Here is an 8,039-nt window from a genome sequence, read left to right on the forward strand (position 1 = left end):
GCCTCGGTAGCGCAGTAGGCAGCGCGTAAGTCTCATAATCTTAAGGTCGTGAGTTCGATCCTCACCCGGGGCATGAATTTATACTCTTTCAATATACTCTGTATTTTAAGGAAAATTTCCGAACCATTCGGAAACATCCCTGCTAGTAACATGACTTCTTTATTGGAACTCTAGATATAGACCTACTTTGGATTTTGTATAAGGCTTCGCCGAAATACATTGAAACCTTACGTACATAATAAGGGGCGATTTATCTACCAATTCAGTAGATCAGATCGAAACACTCTGTCGGCAGCCCTGAAGATGGTTTTCCGTGGTTTCCCATTTTCACACCAGGCCAATGCTGGGGCTGCACCTTAATTAAGGCCACGGCCTTTTCCTTCCAACTCCTAGGCCTTTCCTATACAGTCGTCGCCATAAGACGCATCTGTGTCGGTGCGACATAAAGCAACTAGAAAAAAAAAAGATCTGAACACAGAGATGTAAATACCAGTAGTTACTTTTGGGGGGTTTGGCGGCAACCGGTACCGGTGGCCCCCTGGGCTAGGCCTGAACCGGTGAGTGACGTCACAGCGCGGTGCGGGCTGCTAGCTAAGAACGCGCCCTTAACCTTACATGATGTTACACTGGCTATATGTCTAGGCTTAACTTTACAGACGCCGGGTTCGACCTTAGGCTGAAAGGCGTTAACCTTACAGATCCAACTTTGATGCCATAAAGTGCAAGCTGGACGCAACTGCTAACGTGATCATAGTCAAGAGTGTAAGCTTAATCTAACAGGTACGGATTCGACACCAAGCTTAACCTCACTGGTCCCGGATTCGACCCTAGGCTTAAGGACGTTAGCTTTACAGTCCCAAGTTTGATATCCAAGAATGCTAGCTTAACCTAACTGCCAACGTGATTATGGACAAGATTGCTAGCTTAACCTAACAGACTACAAGTTCAATACAATGGCTAACTGCAGGCCTAACGTTACGCTGACCACTCGTAAACATAGCGTAACCTAACCTCCGAGGACTTGGAGCTGAACTTGGAACAAGATGGTGGCTGTAAGGCTTAATACGTATGCTTTATTCATAGGGGCGTAACTCTGGAAAACGACTTAAGGGAGCTTGGAGGCGAACTTGGAACAAGATGGCGGCTATATGACTTAATACATATGCTTTATTCACAGGGGCGTAACATTGGAATGTGACTTAAGGGAGCTTGGATAAGAACTTTGAACAAGACGGTGGCTATAAGGCTCAATACGTATGTTTATTCATAGATTCGTAATATCGGAAGGTGACTTCGGGGGCTCAGAGCTGAACTAGGAATAAGATGACGGCTGCACATGGGACTAGGAAGACGGTGTAAGGCTTAATACATGTACTTTATTCATACGGGACGTAATATTTAGGAAGCATCTTTGGGGCTTGAAGCTGAACCTACCCTCCTAGGCTAACCGCAAAAAGAATGTAAGCTTAACTTAACAGAATTTAAGTTCTATACCTATACTAACCGCATAAAAAAGTGCAGGCTTAACCGTACGCTGACCAGGCATTAACCTAACTGAAAGCCTTCTCTATAAGAGCGTTGAACTAATAGGACTAATAGAACTAGTGAAATGATGTAAGACTTAATACATATGCTTTTTTTAATAGGAGGCGAAATGTTGAAAGACACCCTCAGGAGCTTGGAGCTGAACTCGGAACAAGATGGTAGCACGAGACTAGGGAGCTAGGCTTAATATATATGCTTTATTCATAAGGGGCGTAACGTTTGAAAGCGAGTTAAGGGAGCTTGGAGCTGATCTTGGAACAAGATGGTGCCCGTGCTGACGCGTAATGCGTTGTTCGTTTTTTAGTGTCTGGAACACTCAATGATTTATTTGAACTTTAGAGCTTATAGATTTGAACTCTAGAGACTTACGGTAGCTTACAATATTGTTGATATTAACCGGAGACTAAACCCTTGTGTTCAGATCCGAAAACTGTTTTGCGCTACTAGAGAATACATTATGTCCGCCTCTTGGTGTAGTGGTTAGTGTGATTCCTGGTTCTGCCAAGAAATTTGAAAAGTGTTAGGACGGAGGATGGGAAGATTGAAAGGGATAAACAAGGAAGCCTCGGAAGGTTAACTGAGTAGAGGGGTTCGATTCCCACTTCAGCCATCCTCAAAGTGGTTTTCCGTGGTTTTCCACTTCTCCTCCCGGCAAATGTCGCGATGGTGCTTAACTTAAGGTCACGGCCGCTTCCTTCCCTCTTCCTTGTCTATCCCTTCCAATCATCCCATCCCCCACAAGGTCTCTGTTCAGCATAGCAGGTGAGGCCACCTGGACGAGATACTGCGAGTGAAAAACCAACCCTGGGGGTTAAACGGATTAAGAAATAAAGATTAGGCTTAGTGAAAAGTTGACACGGTACTTAAATCTCTGTGTTCTTATCTGATCAAGTGAATTCGTAGATACATCGCCCCTTATTACGTATGAAAGGTTTCTTTTTTTTTTTTTTTTTTTTTTGCTTTACGTCGCACCGACACAGATAGGTCTTATGGCGACGATGGGACAGGAAATGGCTAGGAGTGGGAAGGAAGCGGCCGTGGCCTTAATTAAGGTACAGCCCCAGCATTTGCCTGGTGTGAAAATGGGAAACCACGGAAAACCACTTTCAGGGCTGCCGATAGTGGGGTTCGAACCTACTATCTCCCGAATACTGGATACTAGCCGCACTTAAGCGACTGCAGCTATCGAGCTCGGTGAAAGGTTTCATTGTATTTCGGGCGAAGGCTTATACAAAATGCAAAGTAGGCCTATATCTAGAGCTCCAAATAGAAGTCATGCCCCAGCAAGTATTTTTCGGAATTGTTCGGAAATTTTCCTTAAAATGCAGTATGCAGGGCTGAGTGGCTTAAAGGAACTCCTGCAGGACTAAACTTTCGGCACCTCACCGTCTCCGAAAACTACATTATTACCTTCAAAATACAGCGTTTATTGAAAGCATATTTCGATAGAAAAACTCATGCCCCGGGTGAGGGTCGAACACACGACCTTAAGATTATGAGACTTACCCGCTGCCTACTGCGCAACCGAGGCTGTGCGTTTGCGTTGCACTACTATGAGTGTTAACCAGATCTAACATTTTGCGTTATGAGATGACAAGTGAGCTGTAATTTTAAAGCTTTGGAAACGGAAGAAGTCCAGCTCTGTGGCGATGTGGTTAGTGTGATTAGCTGCAATCTTCGGAGCCCGGGGTCGATTTCCAGCTCTGGCATGAAGTTTGAAACGTGGTACGAGGACTGGAACGAGGTCCACTCAGCCTCGGGAGGTCAGCTGAGTAGAAGGTTTTTCGATTCCCACCTCGGCAAACCTCGAAGAAGTTTTCCGTGGTTTCCCCTCTTCTCCTCCGTGCAAATGCAGGGGTCGTACGTAACTTAAGTCCAAGACCGCTTCCTTCCCTCTTCCTTGTCTATTCCTTCCAATCTCCCGATCCCCTCACAAGGCCCCTGTTCAGCATAGCAGGTGAGCCCGCCTGGGGCGGTACTGTTCCTCCTCCCCAAAGTCTCATGCTCCAGGACACGGCCCTTGAGGTGGTAGAGGTGGGATCTCCTGCTGAGTCTGAGGGAGAAACCAACCCTGGATAGTAAATGGATTAAGAAAAAAGAAAATTGGAAACCAACAAAAGTCATCTTCAGTTGGAAATGAAAGAGTATTCCGAAAGAGCGAGGAAGACGGGCATTGTGTGTATCTTTCCCAGCCAGGCTATGTTGCTTAGAGACTTGCAGCGGGTTCTATAACAACGTGGCGTCACACTCGCACTCTACCAGTAGTAGTGATAGAGGATAATCTTCTTCTTCTCCTTCTTTGTCCGTTTACCCTCCAGGGTCGGTTTTTCCCTCGTACTCAGCGAGGGATCCCACTTCTTCCGCCTCAAGGGCAGTGTCCTGGAGCTTCAGACTCTGGTTCGGAGGATACAACGGCGGAGGATGATCAGGGGCCTTGCGGGGGGATGGGAAGATTGCAAGGGATAGACAAGAAAGAGGGAAGGAAGCGACCGCGGCCTTAAGTTAAGTACCATCCCGACATTTGCCTGGAGGATAAGTGGGAAACCGCGGAAAACCACTTCCAGGATGAGTGAGGTGGGAATCGAACCCACCTCTACTCAATTGACCTCCCGACTTTTCAAATTTCGTGGCAGATTCGGGAATCGAACCAGAGCTTCCGGGGGTGGCAGCTAATCGCACTAACCACACCACCACAGAGGCAGACGATAGAGGATGATCGAAATGAAGAATTGTGCTATGTTAAAGGAAGACATACGGTTTCCAAAGGCGTACTCTCGGAACACAATACATGAGCTTACATTTATATTGAGTTTCTTCATTCTACTGTAGGTACTATGTTAGGTAATTATCGTCCTAAGACTGACAGCACGTCAGCAGTTGGCACAGCTGTAGAAAGAATGGCTGCAGATAAGGAATAAAGCCAGACGGATAAGAATGTCCTCAAACTGGGCGTAATGCTGTATCTCGCCGAATGACCTGCCTATATCCAAAGAATGCAGAGAAGAGAAAAGAGGGAAAGATCAAAAATCTTCGGCAATAACGACATCCAGCCCATTGAAAAAGGCTCTCGAGAAAGATGAAATCAACCAGTGGCGGCCGAAGGTATCTGAAGCTGGGTGTTGCATCAAAATTTTCAATGTCACATTCTTATATATTGTCGCCTCTGTGGTGTAGTGGCTAGCGTGATTAGCTGCCACACCCCCCGCCGCGGAGGCCCGGGTTCGATTCCCCACTCTGCCACGAAATTTGAAAAGTGGTACGAGGGCTGGAACGGGGTCCACTCAGCCTCGGTAGGTCAACTGAGTAGAGGTGGGTTCGATTCCCACCTCACCCATCCTGGAAGTAGTTTTCCGGGAGAATATGTCCTCCTGCTTTTCTTTGATGCAAAATGTTGGTATTATTGTGGGTGGTAGAAATTACCGTTGCCACAGGAGAGAAAGCATGAATGAAGTCATAATACTTATTTGTCCAATCTAACGGGAACTTTAGGAATTGTTTCTCGATAGGGGGCTTGCTGGTCTCGCGCAACATCCATGGACCGACACTGGCGAGCGTGCTACCTAATGCTACGTACAGGCTTAGGTTCGTCCCTGCTGAAACTACATTGTGCCGCGCTGCCCGCTTGGGAGTTGCCGTAGGAAAACAAACCCCCTGAGTTTGTTTCGAAGCCGGCAGCCTTTATTGGTCCGTTGCGAAGCATTAGTACATGGAGCGACCAAATATTGTTGATTTTAACATATTTTAAAATACGTTAGGTTTTTTAAACTAAAAAATCAGAAGAAAAGACCACGAATGAAGTGTAACATGACTGGGAGTTGCGCAACACTGCGACAAAACCACGCGCATCCCACGGAATAAAAAAAACAGGAGGATGGCAGCAATAAAACGAAATTTTACTTTTGAAGAAGATGTTTAAGTGGAAGGTTTCAGCAATGGTGATGAAGACGACGTGGGCTTTATTTTTTGTAATAGTTTGTATTCTTCATAATTACGTGAATATCGAACTTAAAACCAAAGCATTGGACAATAGACTAATAACGAACGTGTTGAGATCGGTCGTCGAGAAAAACATACGTACATGAAATTTGCAACCAACAATGTCTACGCTGAATACATAGGCCTAAAAGCCTATTTTAATTAAATAATAATGTTTACAAAAGCATTCAGAAAGACAAAGGCAGCCACCATCCAGAAGCTTGGGGAGGCGGAAAACGCACCGACAAATTTAACTCCTTAAAGATGCATACAAGCTCCTCATTCATGACATCACAACACCGATGTCATCACTACCCCCAGAACAGAATGGCTCCCGTGCTGAACAAGTACTGACGCTCACGTCCCAAAACGAGACTGGATTCCGGAGAAAGCTGAAAACTGTTGCGTGATTTGCGGACTTCTCTACAACGTATGACACAGTGTGTCGGGAAAGACTTAAGCTCAAATTCGCGTGAATAGCCCCTGTATCATTTCACTAGCCTGCTGAGTAAAATGATCGCTATCCACTATTTTAAGGTCCACAGCAGAAATCAAGCTAACAGGTGGCGTACTCTTAAACACCTCCCACACGGATCTGTTCTATCTCCGATAATTTTTAACCTTTACACGGCAAATCTTCCCACAATAATTTGCTATAAGTTTATCTACGCCGGCAATCAGTCTATCACCAACACAATGCAAGACTTCTGAAGAATGCGAGATGACTCTAATAGTGGACCTGGAAGTTTTGAGAGGAATTTAATGAAAGGTCAGATGTTCACGAAACAGATCGAGGAAAATATAGCTGCAGTCCGCGCTAGTTATAAAGTTGATTAAGGCCACGGCCGCTTCCTTCCAACTCCTAGCCCTTTCCTATCCCATCGTCGCCATAAGACCTATCTGTGTCGGTGCGACGTAAAGCCCCTAGCAAAAGTTATAAAGTTGCACATTTATTAGCCGCGACAAGGAAACCATTTTCTGATGGGGAGTTTGTGGAGAACTGTATAGGTACTTTCTGTAATAGAAGAAATGTGTCCTGAAAGTAAACAACTGATAAATTCGGTCAGCTTATCGCGGAGCACAGTGACGAGAAGAACAAAAGAACTCGGGGCTAATTTGTGCTCACAACTACGCGAAAAATCTAAATTATTCGAGTGCTTTTCGTTGGCTTTGGATGAAAGTCGTGACGTCCGTGATACAGCACAACTTTTCATTTTTATTCGTGAGATTGAAAAGCGTGTGAAATAACTGAGGAGCTGGCAACTTCTTCACGAAGGTGCAGCCCGAGCATTTGCCTGGGGTGAAAATAGGAAACCACGGAGAACCACATTCAGGGCTGCCGACAGTGGGGTTTGAAACCGCTGTCTCCCGGATGCAAGGTCACAGCTGCGCGTCCCTAACCGCACGGCCAACTCGCTCAGTACAATTAAACAGAAGTACAGCATGATTATACAATTCAAAATCATTTGGTATTTGACTACACACTAACAAATTAACAGACACTAAAGAGACTGCAAGACTGACGAATGCGCGGAGCAAGCTGGTGAATCATACCTCAGTGCCCACTACCTTGGCAAAAAAAAAAAAAAGTACCCCAACTACCCTTCTTCACAGCACATGCAGTCTCCACTGCTTCCCATAGCGTTATACAACTCGGTTAGCCGCGACGAACTGCATTTTGTGCGTATTTTTGCCAATAATTTTGTTAATAATTAAAGAAAATAAAGGAAAGAATTGACAAATAAGACAACAAGGCTTGTACAAACAGCTTTTTTTTAATAATTCCCAGTTCCAGCTGGCTAAAGTGGAATAAAAATGGAATGTTTCCTCCACAAAGTGTGGGGACTTTCCCCCTCGCCCCCTCCCCAATCGCCGCTACTGCATCTAGCGGCAAGGATAGGAATTATGTCGACTGCTGAAGCTTCTCGCACTCTTCTAGGGCAATGATTAAATTATATTGGAGTGTGTTGCTGGAGTGAAAGATGACAGGGAAAACCAGAGTACCCGGAGAAAAACTGCCCTGCTTCCACTTTGTCCAACATAAATCTCAATTGGAGTGGCTGGAATTTGAACCATGGATCCCAGCGTTGAGAGGCTGGCGCGCTGCCGCTTGAGCCACGGAGGCTTTATTATTATTATTATTATTATTATTATTATTATTATTATTATTATTATTATTATTATTATTATTATTATTATTATTATTATTATTTACTATCATCGCAAAATATATGCTAACGGTCAAAACAGGCATTGTAGGCACTAATAAATGTGTATTTTGTAATTTTTATATGATTTTATTAATATTTCTTCTTTGTTATCAAACGAGTAGCTGCGTGGGTTGGATCACGTAGCTGTCAGCTTTCATGCGGGAAAGTGGGTTCGAGCCCGACGGTCGGCAGCCCTGAACATGGTTTTCCGTGCTTTCTCATTTTCACACCAAGTGAATGCTGTGGTTGTTTCTTTTACGTCGCACCGATACAGGCATATCTTATGGCTTAAGAGACTTAAGAGTGGGA

The 8,039-nt window shown here is 44.8% G+C and overlaps 1 non-coding gene across 1 annotated transcript; it reads left to right on the forward strand.

The window, feature by feature from the left end:
• Positions 1-73, forward strand: TRNAM-CAU (transfer RNA methionine (anticodon CAU)). The gene has a single exon. It is a non-coding gene; the product is annotated as a tRNA-Met (tRNA).
• The last annotated feature ends 7,966 nt before the right edge of the window (positions 74-8,039 follow it).

This window comes from Anabrus simplex, chromosome 7, assembly GCF_040414725.1.
Source record: "Anabrus simplex isolate iqAnaSimp1 chromosome 7, ASM4041472v1, whole genome shotgun sequence".
In the NCBI taxonomy this organism is placed as follows: domain Eukaryota; kingdom Metazoa; phylum Arthropoda; class Insecta; order Orthoptera; family Tettigoniidae; genus Anabrus; species Anabrus simplex.